The following is an 18,459-nucleotide window of genomic DNA, read 5'->3' as shown; positions in this document are numbered from 1 at the left end:
TGGCACTCTTCCACAGCATGTGTTTTATTCTGTCTTCCACCCCCCCTGGCCCTCGAACCTGGATCTGCTGGAGGTTAAAAGGGAGATTTGCATGATTGTTGGGTTTTTCTCTATATGTATTATTGTATTATATAAGACAAAGTATACATTTTCACTGCTATGCTGATGATACCCAACTCTATCTGTCCATGAAGCCAGATAACACACACCAATTAGTTAAACTCGAGGAATCATACCTGTTAATAATCTCTGTCTCTCTTCCACAGCATGTCTTTATCCTGTCTTCCTTCTCTCATTCCAACCGGTCGCAGCTTGAGCCTGGTTCTGCCGGAGGTTTCTTCCTGTTAAAAGGGAGTTTTTCCTTCCCACTGTCGCCAAAGTGCTTGCTCATAGGGGGTCATATGATTGTTGGGTTTTTCTCTGTATCTATTATTGTACGATCTACTGTGCAATATAAAGCGCCTTGAGGTGACTGCTGTTGTGATTTGGCGCCATATAAATAAAATTGAATTGAATTGAATTGAATTGAAATTATTGGAGTAGTGTAGGATCATCTCTCCAAAAAACAGAACTAAAGGCAGAACATCCAAAGAAGAGTTTTGAATGACCTTCAAGAAGTCTGGAGAACTATTCCTGAAGACTACTTAAAGATATGAGAAGAAAGTTTGCCTCAGAGAGTTCAGACTGTGTTGAAGAATAAAGGTGGTCAAACCAAACATTGAGTTTCAAGCGCTTAAGAACCATGCAAACTTTGTTTCTGTGTGTATGCTGTATTTACATGTATGTTTGCACATGCTTTAACAAGTCAATTTCCTAGCAAAAGATAAAGAAATGAGATGTTGCTCCACCCTTTATCACGGTACTGTAATGTAAGTGATTGAACAAAAGAGTTGCTAAACTATTTAGGAATAACAGCCATTTCTATACATAGACTTTGTGTCCAGAAATGTCCAGAAATGTTCTACATAAGAGGGAAAGATGTGTTTCTCCTGCTAAATGTTTTACCACTTGTATATCCATGTTAGAGTTCAAAAAGGAAGGGCTACGTTATTCTGTGTTGCCTCTTTCTTAAAACAATATTGAGGCTAAAAACAGGGCTGAAAGTTTAACTCGCAGTGAACTAACTCGCTTCGCTATACTTTAAGCCTGCATCCCCTAAAGCATTATGTGAACTCTAATTAGAAAACACAGAGCACGATTATAAGTAAGAATAGACAACATTAATTAATTTAGCGCCTTTTCTGCATACATCAGTACATTGTTTCGACATTACTAAGCCTCAGATCGCACAAACATGGTTCTTATAATCCAGCAACGAGGACGCTTCTCTATACAGTAATTTCCCTTGTGTCTTAAAAAAAATTTATATAGCACAACTGACTAATTGCATTCATGAGTAGACCCGTGTATACTGATGATTGTGAAAATAACTATGTGTTAAAGACATGAGACTACTGTGCTAAAAGCCTCTAAATAAATGGAGCAAAAAAAGAAGTTAAGCCTACCGTTAACAGGATTAACTTTTTATTAATCACTACACTGAAAGGAGTCTCAAAACAAGGTCATATCTTTTGGGGTTTTTTTGAGTGCTGAAAGACGTTAACGTGCACTTCTTAAAAACGACTCCACTTTACCAACCTAAAATATTCATGTTTTAGATATTTTAATAGTTACCTGTGCAGTTAAGAAGATGTTATGTTGGGTGTTTGCTTGATGGACTCACAGATAATTATGGTTGTTGCTTGGTGTGCAGATCGTGGCTCAGTCTGGGCCCAACGTAATTGCTTCAGTTTAAAAAACAAATGGTAGTTTTATGAAACCAATTCCAGTCTTTAAGACATCATTTCGTGAATGTGCGTCTTACTCAGATTTACACAGTATGTTAATCGTTTCTAACTGCATCATTTGCAAATGGAACGCACACAGGCGTACCGTACTACATGCATTAAGGCGCTCCTCATTGCAGTAACAAGAAACTGCTTTAAAAAGTGCTTGAAAGCCTTAAACAAGAAAAACAGAATTATATCTTGCCTTACAAATTAAACAAAACTAAAAGAAAAAAAAGATGCTTTCCCTTCTGAACTTTTTAATTCCTTTTAAATCACTTTACGAGATTTAACTCTGAGCTGAACAAAGGAGGCGACAATTAATTGAAGGCCTTTCATTAATCGCGCTCAATTTCATATCAGTCTCCGGGGAGAAAGATGCTACGATCGCAGTTCTTTGTCTCATTACGTTTTCTTATCTTTTTCAGCGCACTAGTTAATGTTTATTTATTTAACTCGATATTGTCTACAATGCAAGGTAATGAAGACGAGAATGTGTGGTTGAGAGGAGGGATGTGCAAAGAGCGACCTGTCAGTTTTGATTAGCCTTACAACAGTGCAGACGCAAGCAGACACAGGCAGAAAAAGGAAGGGAAAACTCGGGGGACTGTTTTTTTATTTCCTTTTCTTTTTTGTTTAAACTCCCTAAGCCCCCTTGGAGGAAATCCTCATGAACATTATTATGTTGTATTTATTTCTTTATTTTTAAGGGTGTGTGTGGGTTCTTGTATCACTCACACTGCGGGGACACAAGTCTCTTTCATCTGTATCGTTGCTGGAACACACCTCCCTGTTGGGAAGACCGAAATAACAAAAAGCAAGTGTCTGTATAGAATTTAATGTCATGGAAATTTACAATGAAGACTAAAGGTGTGGGCCTATGTTTAGAGAATAGGCAAGTAGGTTATCCATTTATATGTTGAATGATGGGTGTGTGAGATCCAATTTAGAGTATCTAATGCTACCTAATGCTTACCTAAGACCAACATTGACCAAGTTATGGTTGCCCTTTGGCGATTACTGTGTATAAAAGCAGAAAACCCCAAACAAATGCACCATTTCTTCCCGACTGCATTTCCATTACTGTTTCTAATAACCTTGAAGGATTTTTTTTGGCTACAAAATTGCAATTATGTGGAAAATATATTGTGTTCTTTTACTGCAAGCTTAGGTGGCTTCGAAGAAGAAATGGTGAGAACTAATGCTGCCACAACCCCAGCCCCTTCAACTATACCTATTAAGCTTGATGAATTGAAACTGAAATGACTGGGATCCCTGCAGTGAACATATAAATAAGCTTCTCTCCGAGGGACAACAACAGAATGGGTTGGAGATTTATTGACAAGTTCTGGAATAGTGGGGAAGTTTTTTTTCCTGTTTTCTTTTTTCTGAGGGGGACTTTAAACCTCATGTTTACAGTAGACTTTACTTTATAGGATATAATATAGGGGTGTACTGTGTAGATCAAGACAGTGAGAGGGCCAATATAGAGGATGTACATGCACTCCAAGTTTTAACTCTATATGGTTCAGAGGTGGATAATAACTTACATTTATCTTTTTTTAAACTTATTATACACATTTTTTTAATGTTTTGGGGGAAAAATACATTTGGGTTTCATGCACATTACATTAAGAACCTGTGTGGATGTCGCCTCTCCTCATGAAACTGTTAAATAAAGTTAAAAGAGATTGAAACAACACAAAAACAACCTTGCTCATGTTGAACACAGCCAGCGCTCAACATGAGCTTCAAAACTCTCCTGCTTTGTGTCATAAGTATAAGTTAAGGCTTTGCATCTTTTTACTGTATTTAAGTAGTCATGTTAGTCTGATGAAGATTGGTTTCCTCACATGCATGGTTATGTATGTATGAAATGTATGACTCGTATTCCCAACTGCTTGGAGTGGTCAGTATGACTAGAAAAACGCTATACAAGTTCCAGGTGGATGCAGCTTTGGAGTCTGAAAAGTAAAGCTAGTGCAGAAATGCCTTAAACTTGTATACTTTTTAATGTCCACCAGGGAGGCAGATGGAAAAGAGGTCCAGCTACATATAAGTGTGAAAGAAAATGGTACTTATTCTCCTTTTATTTGTGCTGTTAGAAAAAAAAGTTCCTAATAATTCCATGTTCTAAATTGTCATAGTATTGATTTTGCTTCAGTTTACAGTACAATTAAGGATAGAACATGATTGGCAAGTGTGCATGCAACACCCCCAGTGCACAGGGTGTGGTAGTTAGCTGGGGTACATAACTCTTGATGTATTATCAGCAAAAGAAAAGAACGTCCTGGCAGTTTCATGATATCATGTAATTTGTTGCAAGAGGTGATCCAAATGCCCATTAATAGCTGTATTTTTGGTCATTTGATTACATGCAAAATATGAACTGAAACAAGCGGGTTAAATGGATTTAAATTAGGGCAACAGTTACAAAGGCCTAGCATAGCATACATATACTTTATATTACTTACACACTTTTTATAATGGAAAAATCTATGTCTGAATTTCCACCGTTAGCTGTATCTGTCAGGTGGAAATCAGTGGTGTAAAAAGCTTAATACTTGAATAAGGAAGCAGAAACTAGAGCATAAAACTGGGGCACTCAAGTAAAATACAAGGACATGCAATTGGTACTTGAAAATAGTCCTTGAGTAAATATAGTTACATTCCAGCACAATGTGAGGAACCAAAACTGAATTTTTACATTAGTGCTGATATGAAATCATTAAGGGAATATTGGTTGTGCCAGTGTGTTTTCCATTATTTTTTCTTAATCATTACCTTAATCATTAAATAAATGATTAAGGTATAAAACTTGGCAATGTGGATGTCTATTTATCTTAGTTGAAGCCTCTGGTGAAAGTGTTGTGACTGGCAGCTTGTTGGATAGTGTCCCTTAATCATGATTAATGAACTGTGGGATGGTGATCAGTGCACAGTTGCATAAAATGTATCATTTCACCTAAATTGGGTCCCTCTCCTGAGTGCTTTGCTTTCCTCTCCTCGGGGATTCTTTGATAGGTGATGCATACAGTTTCACACATCACATCCTTAGCGGAGATGTTTTTATGTATTTTTTTTTTACATGTTATCTTTTAAGGTTATTTTGGCTGTAAGATTTAATCAGAGTTTCTATGGAAACTGCTCCTGATTCCAAAAGATTTCCAGCCACTTAAAAACTCATTTTTAACATGCACATGAGTTATTTGACTGATTAGCTGAAAGAGATTCCACTCTATTACAGCTTTAGTTAATTAATTAACTTCATATAAGGACAATTAATGGAGGATATTACACTCTTTTGTAAAGGCAATTCCAGTTTAAACTCAGGTAATGAGTTTGTGGACCTCTGCCACCAGCTGTTGGTCTCCGGTCTACAAAAGAGTTTCGTAAGACTTCCCAAGGTAATCCGACTTAGTTAAAATGCTGGAGACTTTGATTATGAAGAACAAAAAGGAAAAGGGACAGGTGGGGGGGCAGCATTGTTTCATGGTTCCCCTTCAATTAGATTTAGCTGTAATTGAACCCCTGGGGAAGCACTGATCGTCACAATAAAGTGCGGCATTACCTCAAACCGGATTTAGTGGCAACACGATCCTCCGCCGCTCTAGGTGAGACATTTAATTAAGTCCCATTGCTTTTGCAGCGCAGCCATATAACTGAATTAACAGTGCAGAGACCCACCAGGCATGCATTCACTCACTTTATACGGCATCTTCTTATAAATTACTACCTTTTCTGCCCAGCTTTAACAACAAAGGGATTTGAAGGCATCTTTCTTTAGCAGAAGGGCAAAAGCACAATGACACTGAAACTTAAAATACAAAAGAAACACAAACATAAACTTTTATTTTTCATGAACACATAAGCTCCTGGTGTGTCGGGATGTCTACCCCTTTGGGCTTTTTATTTTTTTTGGACAACTTACTCTAAGTGAGTCTGCACCTTTTCTCCAGTGTCTAGCCTTATTGATGTTTGCTGAGATTTAGTCATGCAGTAATGAAGGCCAGCTTTGATTTGGTTGGTGGCTTTGGTCTTGTGTATGTGTGTGTGTGTTAGAGGCAAGCAAATCAGGGCATGCTTGATAACACCCCTAGCTTCCCTCTCCTCATTACTGCCAGACAAATAAATGCTGTGCATCTCCCTGGACCGCTGGCCGGGAAGATGGACCCTGAGTCTATGGGAATCTCACTGTGAGCTGCGCATTTACAGATACAGGCACCCAATTCACCACACACATTCAGTCACCAAGGAGACGAGAGAGGAACTGACAAACATGACAGCGAGGGTTGAGCAGGAGTGTAGCGTGAGGACAGAAATGCGCAGAATGTGTAAAGCAGCGTCACTGTCCCAGAGTTGGCTGAACTCTTATCTAATCTTATAACAGTTGTCCAACAGTGCGATGAGCATAACAGTGTGTTCTTTGCATCAAGGCCACAGACCAAGAGGTTTTTTACCTCTACCTCTTTAAAAGCTTTACCTTCTTCTTCTTCCAGGTGCTCCCTTAAGTGTACCATCCCCCTCTGTCACACACACCCTCTGCATGTCTTTCTTCACTATATTCATAAACCCTCTTTGTGTTTTTACTCTTATTCAGCATTTTTGGTCCAGTAAATCTACTATCCCTCCACTGCAAATGTCCAAAACATCTCAGCCTCGCATCTCACTTGATTCTGGTACTGCTGATATACGCATTTCCAATTCTGTCCATCGTGGACACTATATTAGCTTATTTCATTTACTGAGAGCATGGATTTCCAATTTGAGATAATGATTTATTGTTTTCCTGTTCAGCCATTGCAATGTTCTTCTTCAAAACTAAAACTCTTGCAGTGAAATAGTCTGCATTTCGGCACTCACGTATATTTGGCCAAACGTAGCCCTCCCTTTTGCACTCAGACTGCTTCTGCACAATCACAAAAACCATTGTTGGATTGTTGTGTTTGGATTATTGTGTTACAGCCCTATCAAAATCCCCCCAAACACCACAATGGAAGATATGGTGCTGGTCAGTGAACTCATCTTTGCCTCGTTGCGGGTATGTTTGTTGTTCTACTTAGAGTGCTCCTTGCGGATGAGTATTGTTCTGCTTGGCAAACAAGTTGGTAGATGCTAAATTGGATCAGCAGAAGGCATGCTCTGGTCTACTGTGATTGGTTGCTTTGCTAACAGGTTGTATTTTTCTTTTCCCCATAAGGCAACTGGTGATGTTCTTGGAATCTGAAAATGCTGTTCAATATGTCAGTGTCTTCCCAACTTTGTAATAATTTATACCAAGGATAGAAGAATCACACGGGTCACTCAGAAGACGAGAACTAGGAGGAAGAGTTTGCAAAGTTAATGCACCTTCTTCTCAAAAGACATGCACCACATTCAGAGAAAGACAGATGTATAGTGATGAATATGCAACATATATAAAAAGCCTCTTTGTTTAGCTTGAATGTCACCTGTTATCAGAATGACTTTCAGCATGGGCGCTTGCTTCACATCTGTCTCAACCATGAGAAAGAGACCAAAACAGATCGTTTGGTATATGTTTTTTTTTTTGTCTCAATCTTTGACGATACTTCTAATGAATCTCTACCACATCCAAAGCTGTATACCCATGCTGTTTTCTATTTCTGTCTATTTCTGACTAGATAACAAAACATATCTATATACAACATTAATTTCAGTCCGCCACTAGACAACATCTGTCATAGTAACCCTCAGGCTTCTGCTGCCTGAGCATGTAGGGCCAATAGATCTAAACTGACCCAAATCTCGCCGGGCAGCCTAGGCACACTGCAACAACGGGGGAGATAGAGACGAGTCAGAAATGAGATTCTTCTTTTTTTCTTCCTCTTCTTCTTTTTCAGGCTCACTCGCCTGTCACGCAGAGATAGACAGATGAAACATAATGTCAGTGAAGACAGAGACAGTCAGGCATGGACGCAATGCATGCGTGTCTGCATTCAAATACAAACAAGCAGACAGAGAACGCCGCTATGGACGCTTCGACATACAAAGTCAACCAACTGTCTAACTTTCTCTTGAATTTGGCCTGACAAAATACCCATCTAAATCTAAATTTTCCATTAAAACACTTTCACTGGCCCAGTAATCTTCAGGAAAAAAAGGGTCGTGCAAGGCCGGCTGGTGAGAGGCTTTGTGGCCGCTGAGTCTCACTTTCAATCCCCTTTTAGGAAAGCCAAAGCTCCAGAGATCACCTAACCACTGGACAAATCTGGCCAGTTCCATCCAAACAGGACCTTTTGTACCCCACACCGGATTACCTGCTGAGTCCCATAAGTACCCAATGTCTCCTCTCTAAAGATTTAACAAGACCCAGGGGGGAAACCTCTAATTTTCTGGCTGTGTATTCAGTTGAGTTTCCCCTGGCATAATCCCTGGTCAGCACTGTTGGGTCCAGCTAATCAAGTGCTCTACTGTGTTTGGACTCGGTCGTGGTCTGAAGTCAGTCTTCATATGAGGTGTACATACCAGAAAGAGAAGAGAGATAACACAATGAAGGTCAGTATCAGTATTCGCTGATGTTTAGGTCATGGGAATTGCCTGTAAATAACCCATTAGGCTTCAGAGTGTAGGAGATACACACAGGGGAAAAGAAGCCAGTGTTACTCTTCCTCAGCTTTCTTCTGGCATGTTTTCCACAGCCAGCTGAAACAACAGCTACACAGAGCAACCAAAGGATTCTTGTTCAAAGCTATACATTTATTGATTTTTGGCCACCACAAGGCAGAAGATGTCCAAAACAAGATGATAGAAGGAGGCTAACATGGTACCAAGCAACTACGTGCTTAGACACCGTGCCAAGACAGAGCAACATATCCCACTGGAGTTCTGTTTTTGGCCATCTGACAATGAAAGTCCAATATATGTCTGCTTTGTGTATGCTTTGAACTCTATAAACTAATGATTGAAAATGTTCTTTTTAGCTGCTACATGTTAGACTTTCTTAAACAACCACTTCTGGCTGTTTATTTCAGGGCAAGCTCCATATACGGTGCGGTTTTATCCTGTGGTTGTTTGTGTGGTTGTTGTCTCTCCACACAGTTTCTGTTGAAAATGGTTTGCTGCTGATACGTTTGACAAAAAATATACAGACTTTCACACTTGTTGTTATGACTCAATTGAAATTTGTTAAGAAAATTAAGAGTACCTTAGATTGGGAGGTAAATATCTCTCCTATAACACTAGATAGGTTTTTGCTAGACCAACAATGGGGTTCAATTTTTTTGTACATTGCTTAAAATTCACAAGAGATGCATGGAAACTAATAGAAAAGATGCAAATGTGCACTGGAAGCACTGCATTGTTAATTGAATATAAGGGGACAGCAGGCGTCATCCACAGAACTGCTAATTAAGTTAGCAGAAATAGTTCTCACCAAGAATTATTTCAGATTTGAGAGTATGCTTTTCCCACAGAAGCAGGGCTCTCAATGAGTAGCCTTTTCAGGCCTAATTATGCAAATTTATTTATAGGGAAGTTTGAACTAGTTCATGTTTATAATAATAATAATAATCCATACTTCTTCTTCAGTAAGTGTTGATTCAGATATTTAGATGACTTGGTTTTATATTCACTAGGACTTTCGAGGACTTTAGTGGTTTTAAGGTATACCCTGATGCTAGGTTACCTAGACTTACATTTACACCAGAGGCCACTTCTTTCTTTCTTTCTTTTTTCGGGGGGATCAGAACTATTACATTGAAAGGAATAACTTTTTAAATTATACGTGTTATTTTCCACGCTCCTTGAAGAAGAGTTTACCTTATAGTCAGCTCTTGCAGATAAGAAGGATTTACAGTTCTAAGGAGGAGTTAGAGAAACAAGCCAAAAAAAGACAAACACAAAAACATTTTAAATGACCGTCTCCCTAGGATCAGACAAATTGGATAGAAATGACCTTTTGGCATTTAATAATTCTTCTCGACAAGGACATTCAGTTGTTTTTTTCACCCATTTCTCATGCCCTTAAAAATGTGATAAATATTGGCGTGTTTTTGTCTAATGACCCTGCTGCGGGTAAACTTTGATAATCCTTCCTTATTCTCCACAAGGCATTCTACTAATTTGAGAGATAATCTTGTAAAGACAGATATTTATTTGTTGAACTGTTATGTAGTGCCTTAATTAAAGGGCATCATTCATCACACCCATCACCTACTTTTTACATGTAAAAAAAACCAAAAATGAGTAATAGAATCCCTTGTGTACATTTATATTTATTAAAGTGCCCTTGTAGATTTTGTTATGTGGGGAAGACTGACATAAAGGTGATAATGAAAATTTCTGAGCAGAAGAGTAATATCAGAAATATTGATGAAAGGTCTCCTAAAGCAAGATATTTTTTAGTCTGCTCCACAGCACCACATCATGGGTATTGAAGCAGCTGAGTGGTTGAAAGAAGGACGTGATGGGGAATGTAAACCTCCAAAGGGAGGCCTATTGGGCATATTACCTGCAAACATTGTGTCATGGAGGATTAAATGAGGAACTACAGTTTATTAAATACATTAACATATCTGTAGTTTGTACCAGGAGTCTTATGATATGTATATAATTAACTGACTTATGTAAAGACATTTGTGGTCTGGTTGTTGGGGTTTCTCTGTTGTAGTGTCTTTACCTTACAATATAAAGTGTCTTGATGTGACTGTTGCTGGGATTTGGACCTATATAAATAGAAGTGAATTTAATGGAATTGAAATTGAACTTTGCCCTTCTTTGTACGTGGAATAAATACATCATTACTTTTGTTAATGCTGTTGCATCAATGATTCTGGGTTACGCCCAGATATGTTTCAGAAACGTGTCTTTTTCTGTATTTTCTATTCTTTTCTTCCGGCCATATTATATTAAATTACATTCTAAATGCAATTTTGAGTGCTGGAGTTCTTATTAATAATTGCTGCAGATACAAACATATAATTGCAAATGAGGGGTCTTTAATATCCTCCCAATAAAAGAGCTGGCTCAAATGATCTGCACTGAAGAGCCAGGCAATAATTCTCTGCTTAATTGTAACAAGCAAAAACCCTTTCACATTAACAGCCATGGTTTCGCCACGTGATTCAGAAAAGATAAATGATGATGGTGATATGACAAATGATTAACAGAGATTCAAGGATGTTCTCTAAAACAGCACACGCAGTCCTCCTGTGGATGCTATCAACTTCTAAAGCACTCTCTGATAATGGCAGTCCAAGCAGGCTTTATAATGACAATCAAATGGTTTCCTGTCAAAACCTGGGTCCCAGCATTTGGAGTAGGAACTATGTTATTACCCTTATTGACATTCACGGCATTCGTTCCGCAGTTTCAAGAAAGACTGCAGCAATTGCCCTTGAGTATAATACTTGAATAAAATTTATACAACTTCCTGCTATTAAGATATCTTCCCACTGGATATATGAGATGTTATCTCTCCATAATAGATGTATTATTTATGACCAGCCATGCTTTAAAGTCAGCAATAAACAAGTGACTGAACACAGGAAACAAAGGCTCAAAGGAAAACAGACGGTCTTGGCTAAGTCGCATTAAGGCATGTCAAGATGCCCTCTGTGTCACTGTGGGGTCTATAAAGGCCTGATTAATCACTTAATAACACACCGTAGAATTAAATCATCTTCACTGTTGCAGACAGTTAAAGCATGAGAAAAAGGTTTAGAGAGGAAAATGAAAAGAGAATACCTCAGCATCCAGCTCAGTCCATGCCGATTTTCCCGAAAAAACGTTACATATTGTTAATGGTCTGTTGTTATCGTATCTGCCCTGCATGGGGTGGTCATGTATGTCAAGGTACTGCTAATCACAGCATACACTGATTATTGTTTTCAAAGTGCCATTTTTCATTACCGCACATGTAAAAAATAATTGGAATTTCTTTTCAGTTGCTTTACTAATAGCTTGCCCGCAGGTTAAAATCTCAAAAAAGGGCGAAACAATGCGATCAACACATGCAGTTCATTGGGAGTATTCTTAGTTTATGAGGTTTTAAAATAATTCATGGGTATGAGTGCATTCCTGACATGTCAGCACATTTGCACTTTGCTTGATCGAAGACGTTTGTGTCCGGACGTATTAGTAATTCATGATCTTGGATCATTTAAACCCGAGTTACTACTGCTGCATTAACTTTGGACTATGCAGTCTTAGCTGCAGGCAGGAGGCTTTTTTTTGATTGCTGAGGTGCATACAGCTGTTGAATTCATTACTTTTATTCGGTTCACTTTATTCAAATAGTGCCAAACCTCTGTCGTCTCAAGGCGCTTTGAATAGAGAGGGAAAAAACGCACTACAGGACCATGCGAGTATGCCAAATAAAAGCATGGAGTGAAAGAGAAGAGGGGAAGAGAGATGCTCAGTGCTTCACAAGAGGCACCCCAGCCACCTGAGCCTACACAAGAATAACCAAGGGATGGTTGAGGGTTTTCAGAGCAAGCCTTAACTCTAAGCTATGTCAAAAAGGAATGAAGATTTTTAAATGTACAGAAGACTGTGCCTATATGAAAACCAAACTGGAAGCTAGTTTCACAGGTGGAGACCAAACATCTGAAGGCCTTCGAAGTTAGGGATTTCTGTTACACTGATATGTTCAGAGACATTAATTCAGTTGAGCTAAGGATTAAAGAGGTAGTGGTGAAGCTCCTGAGATAGCAGGTTCTACTTACTTTGGCTTTCCTTAGTCACTAAATTGTTTTTATATATATATATACATATATATATATATATATATATATATATATATATATATATATATATATATATATATATGTGAATATGAAAGAAAGAATACCCTCATTTTAGAATCGCCTCCTTTTCATTCTTTTTTGATATCATTATTCAAGTCACTGTCGGCTCGTAACAGGTGATGATTAGATCCCTTCTGAGCCCTCCCAGCTTTGTCAGGCCAAAAGGGTTCACCTAATTCCTTTTGGCATTCATTCCACTTAGTCTCCACTCTTTGCTTGCAACTCTCGCTCTCTCTTTCTCACTCTTAGGGGAGTTGTCAGACAAGGATAACGCCTCGCTGTGAAGAGAGAGGGGGAGTGGGTGAGTGGGAGTGAGTGAGAGATGGAGATAGCTGCTGGGATAAAGGGAAAACACACCGAGGAGACAATTTACTTAATAACAGCTTTTTTAATAGAGATTTTGTTTAATACTTTTTGAGGGAAAAAATAGCTGCTGCAGGTTTTATAGAAGTAAGATAACTGCTGTTCTTAAATCTTATAATCAAAGGTCTTTAAATTGAAAGGTACGACCTCCATCTGGAGGTGGTACTGTTGGTTAATGTAGGCAAGGCGGAGGTGAAACAATGTGGGTTTGTTGTTAGCGGTTCAAATTTTAAGTTGACAATTTTTAAACGCACACACTTTTCTTCACCACTACGATGCAGTGAAGCAAAGGAAAGTAACACCTACATGTGGATTGGTGAAGCACACACACACACATTTCGCACTTTCTAAAGACCATCTCAAAGAAGACAATGTGTTGTTATGTAAAGCAGAAAATTATCTTTTCTTATTTTACAGGAATAATTGATTCCAACACAGAATAAAATGTTATATAAAATAATATAAGCTGTTCATCATTTTAAATAAGTTTGTAATAGTAGCGTAGCTTTATTGCTCATGCCATGACGAGGAGTAAGTAAGTAAGTAAGTAAGTAAAATTTATTTATATAGCACATTTTCACAGATAAAAATCACAAAGTGCTTCACAATAAGATCAGACATACAAGTCAAAATTAATTAACCATTAGAGTCCATCCATCCGCGCACAATTGCCAGAAATCACTACTCCTCTTGCAGAATGGGCCAGATTTTAGTGAAACTCACACACATCAATCACATGATGGGTCTTCTCAAGGTCAAAGTCAAGTTTGCTTTTTTATGGGCATTTTCGCCAAATTTTTGTCCCTGACATACCGAGCAGAAAAAATATCCTGAGTTATTAAATGATGTGATATTGTAGCTCAAAATATCATTTGGCCACACATGCTATATGGTAATTGTATCCCATTGAACGGTGATAATCATGGAGGGAGTGGCTCCTATCAGTTGATTCCCTCATTAAGCAGACACGGTTGGAGCCTTCTCATCACCATTAGGGCAATATCAGTAATGGAGTCATGCATATTCGTGCACATGTTTTCATGCTTTTTATGTCCGTAATTGCAACTGACCATATAGCCATAATACTCTTGAACTCAAACGCTTTGATTTGGTGGTGAATGAGACCGGCTCATCCCGGATATGACCGTTTGTGAGCCTCCTGGAGTTCTCGGTGGATTTTAATTCTGATTAATTGATGCAATGATGAGAAATATTTCCCTTTACTTGTGGTTTGATACATTACGATAATCTTTGAATTGTAATGGATCGTGAGGTGGGTAAGCCACTCCCGGTGTTTTGTTTTTAAGTGTAGAGCGGTTTCTTAATATGCATACTTGGGTGTGTACTTGTGTTCTGGTGGACATGCCCGGATGCATTCTCATTCTGCCCATTTTATTGAGCATGCACTGGTGGTGACTTGTGTAGTGTAGCCTCTGTTGCATGATGGGTCATGATTATAAACTGTAGATTTGATTATACTTTCCAAATCAGTGAATCTGCTAGAGTCTACCAGGGTCCACTTGGGTCTAAGTGGTGTAAATTTCATCATCTGACGGTAAGCACAAGGGTCGCACAGACTGACCCCCAGAATCTTTATCCAGTGCACCAAATGCTCAGCCGCCCCCAGGCAGCGGACTTTAAGCAGACTTAAAAGAAGTAAAACAGGAATGATTCCTCAGCTGTTGTGTATCAGCTGTCTTTGTTCATGTTTTACAACATACTGAAAATGTTGACAAGTTCACCAGTTTGTTCATTCTAATGGGTGCAATAACACATTATGGGCTGCACATTAAAGCTTCGCATGAACATGATCAGATGTTAAAATTTACCTCGCAGTGATAACTTGGGCTTTGATTTGTGCAAAGCAGGGATCCTCTGACACATCATTAAGAAAAGCAAAGACCATCTGGTGGCCTAGTGCTTAAAATGCATGACATATAACAGCAATGGCCTGGTTTGATTTTGGCTGGAGACCTTGGTTGCATCCCTCCCTCTCCTGATATTTCTTGTCTTCACATTCATTATAAGCTTTCTGTTAGAAGCGAAGCCCTAAAGGATTTTTTCCCCACAAAGAAAAAACAAACAAACCCACAACACACATTTTACCATGCTTTACAAGTCAAGGAAAGACAGTTTGGACCATGCATCAAATTATATGCTCTAGTTGCAGTTGTAGCCCAGCCCTATGGAAACAAACAAGCCCTGCAGCAGCGTGTCATATTTACAAGTATTTCTAATACTAATACAACCTAGCATTTCTAAAATGAGTATAACGTGGCTGCAACATGATCAAGGTGATTATATTCAGAAATGTAAAGGCCAAAATATTTTTTATCATTTTATTTCTTTTTTGGTTACTTTATATTTACTCAAAACAGGCTCTTATTTTGAAATTGAACATAATTCCAGCATTTTGTTGAAATGAAATAGCGCCTTTTATTGTAGATGAAGGTTCCCAGGAATATACCAAAGCATAAGATAATGAAAGGGCAGTATAAATGATATAATGTGATCAAATGAGATGCTACATTCACTTATCGTAACACTTACCCCTTGGCTGCCCACTCACACAGCCCCTATGGACATTGTCAGTGTATCTGTCACCAGTTGTAACCCCCCCAAATGTGTGTGCCTGCTTTCTCTCATGCACACACCTACACACACACACTGTGGATGGCAGGGAAAATGCGGGGACAGTCATCCTATCCGCCATCACTGCAGGGCTTCTGGAAGAGTGGACACCAATTACAGCCAACCAGACTGAGCCAAACACTGCTTTAGTCCACCAACCGCTCCTCCATCCGGCCACCGCAGCCCCTGACACCCCCTTTCTCTCTGCCTGGCTCTGTTGCATTCCCTTTGGTCATAGCTGTACGATGGCCAGCCATGTGTTACAAATGGGATAAACTGCAGCGGTTGGGTGATGTGCATGTGGGTGGATGTGAGTGGGTAGCCATGGCAGCCAGCGGCCAGGGCACGAGATAGAGGGAAGGTTGGGGTTGAGGGTGTGAGAGGAAAATGGGTACAATTTTATGTGTGTGTGTGTGTGAGTGAGAGAGAGAGACTGCACTGGCCTGCATGTGGAAGTTGACATTTGACAGCTTTGAAAACACGACACCAGTTCGACCAGCCCTGCCTACACAAGGACAGAAAGCAAAGCAAAACTCTGAAGCGCTGGTCTCTAATGCACTTCAAGTGCTCATCAGCTGTGTTTGTTTATCCGCAAGGTTTCATTTATTCCCGTGGTCCCAGCACACTTGGCAGGTGGAGGGGCGAAAAGGACTCGTGCTGGTGAGCGGCGCTGCGCGGCGCTGCCAGTCCCTGCCTTGGAAGCACATGGCAGATCGGCAGGCGCACTGGGCCACCATATTGACCTGGCACTGACTGACACATGTCGGGAGAGGGAGGTGTGAAGAAGAGGGAAGGAGAGGTCAGTGATACGCTCATCTGTGTCATCAAATCGTTTCTCACTGCCCCTCCCCACCTCCATCAGACGTAAATTAAACATCTGCTGCAATGCCCGCTCCTAAACCCAGACTCCACAGCCACCACCTGGGGGCACGGCCAGCTTGATTGCCTTCCATCCACAGTTGCACACAGTGGAGCCTGTGCAAACCTGGAGAGCACTCAGTTCTGACCTAGGCACCCCTCCTGGGCAGATCATCTGCTGACAAACAAGCTCGTGTACCATTAAGCGCACCTGACCGTTCAAAGGATGGATGCACAAACAATTAGGGTTATGTATAGTTTGTTAAAGCCATTGTCACCTCCACAAGACAGGGACCGCGAACTGAACATAAACTTCAAATGCCAAGTGCAGGCAGTGAAGCGCAGGAGCTGCTTAATGGGATCTTGATCTGAATCCATTTGGCTCTTTCATCATTTTGTTGTGATTAACAATCCCTCCCCAAACACCTTCCCAGATTCATTTTGACTCCATCAAACAGTTGGATTGAAATGGAGAGCCTGATTTTGGAATAGGGTAGATGGGTGGTGAGATTGATCTGCAATGCAGTGATGACAGCCTGCTCATTTTTAGAAAGGAAGAAAAAAAATTGTGGGTGCAGAGCTCTAATTAAGTCATTCATCAAGCTGTAGCCAATATATTCTGCAGGAGAATTGAGGCTAAAAAGAACCGATTGAGGCAAAAATCATAATTTCCATATGTGCTGTTTATGTCAGACGGCGCTGCTGGGAGATTTAAAACACAACAGAACATCTTGTTTTTAGCTTTCACAGCAGTACAGGTCCTCCACTAGCTATCCGAAATTTATGCTTATACTTGTGCACCCCTCTTTGTGTCCTTATATCAACCACGTACACACACATTTAGACTTGGCAAAAAAATGACTGTTATCTTGCTGCGAGTGGGCAGGTAGGGGTTCAGCATCTCACTCAGTAACCATTTCGACAAGCCAAATAGGCCCTTAGTGGCTAAACATTTTAGGTTGTGAGGATCAACCATGGATTATAGGTTAGGATGAGAGCTTCAAAGCTGCAAAAAGTGCACAGGCATGCAAAGCAGGACGAGTGCATGAGGAGAAAGTTTATTAAAAGCATCGATTTAATGACTTCCTTTGAGGAACTTGTTTATGTTTTGGTGCGTTTAATCCAGGCTAGTGGTTGGCTGGCGCTGTTGAACTGTTGAGCCAGTGTTTGGGCTACAGATATATATGTAGAGAGGAGGGATCCTAATGATGTTAATGAGCTCTTTCCTTTTACTTTAGGTACAATAATCCCAATTATTCATAATCAGCTTAATTGATTGGTATATGATTATTTAGTAATGAACCTCTGATGTGAATTAGTCAAATATCTCTGTTGGATTGTTAGATACTGTGACGTCCAGTGCACAAATCTGTAATGCCAGTCAAACTATGAGCGCTTCAAGCTTCAAGAGTTCAGTTTGTGTCACCATGTCTGTCTTTTGCACAATTTACTATCATCCATAGTGCGCGGGAATGTAGACGAGGTGTCTCATCTTTATTAGCATAACTTTCCTTAAGCAACATTTATTACCGTTTAGGCCCTCTACCGCCTCCCCCTTGTGCCTTCTCTCCCCCATCCAAACTTGTTTCATATTTATGATGCTGATGATGACTTTTAGTGCTAATCTGTTATACTTCCCACAGTTTATGACTATGTATTTTGCTGATGTAGGTGTCTGACAATTTATGAGGGGGCACAAATGACTCTTGAAGAAAGCAGCCACACACTGAGTTGACGCATGTATCTTCTTTAGGCAGGGGGGAAAAGTATTGGAGCAAATAGCAGTGGCGGTGTTGTATGAATGTGAGTTGTGTAAGGGATATTTACAAACTTGCGCCAATTACTGACATTTATTAATGATGAAATAGTTCTAGATATAAAGAAGAAATGTACTTTTGGTGAATTTATTATTAAAGAGGATTCTTTCTGACACAACTCTTGCTACAGGGTGTCTGCTTGACTGACCGGTGTGATGGCTCTTGTTCTACCTCCAACCTCTTGATCAGATCGCGGCC

The sequence above is a fragment of the Neolamprologus multifasciatus genome, chromosome 3 (assembly GCF_963576455.1).
Source record: "Neolamprologus multifasciatus chromosome 3, fNeoMul1.2, whole genome shotgun sequence".
NCBI classification, from domain to species: Eukaryota; Metazoa; Chordata; class Actinopteri; order Cichliformes; family Cichlidae; genus Neolamprologus; species Neolamprologus multifasciatus.
Note: the sequence above shows the minus strand (reverse complement) of the source record.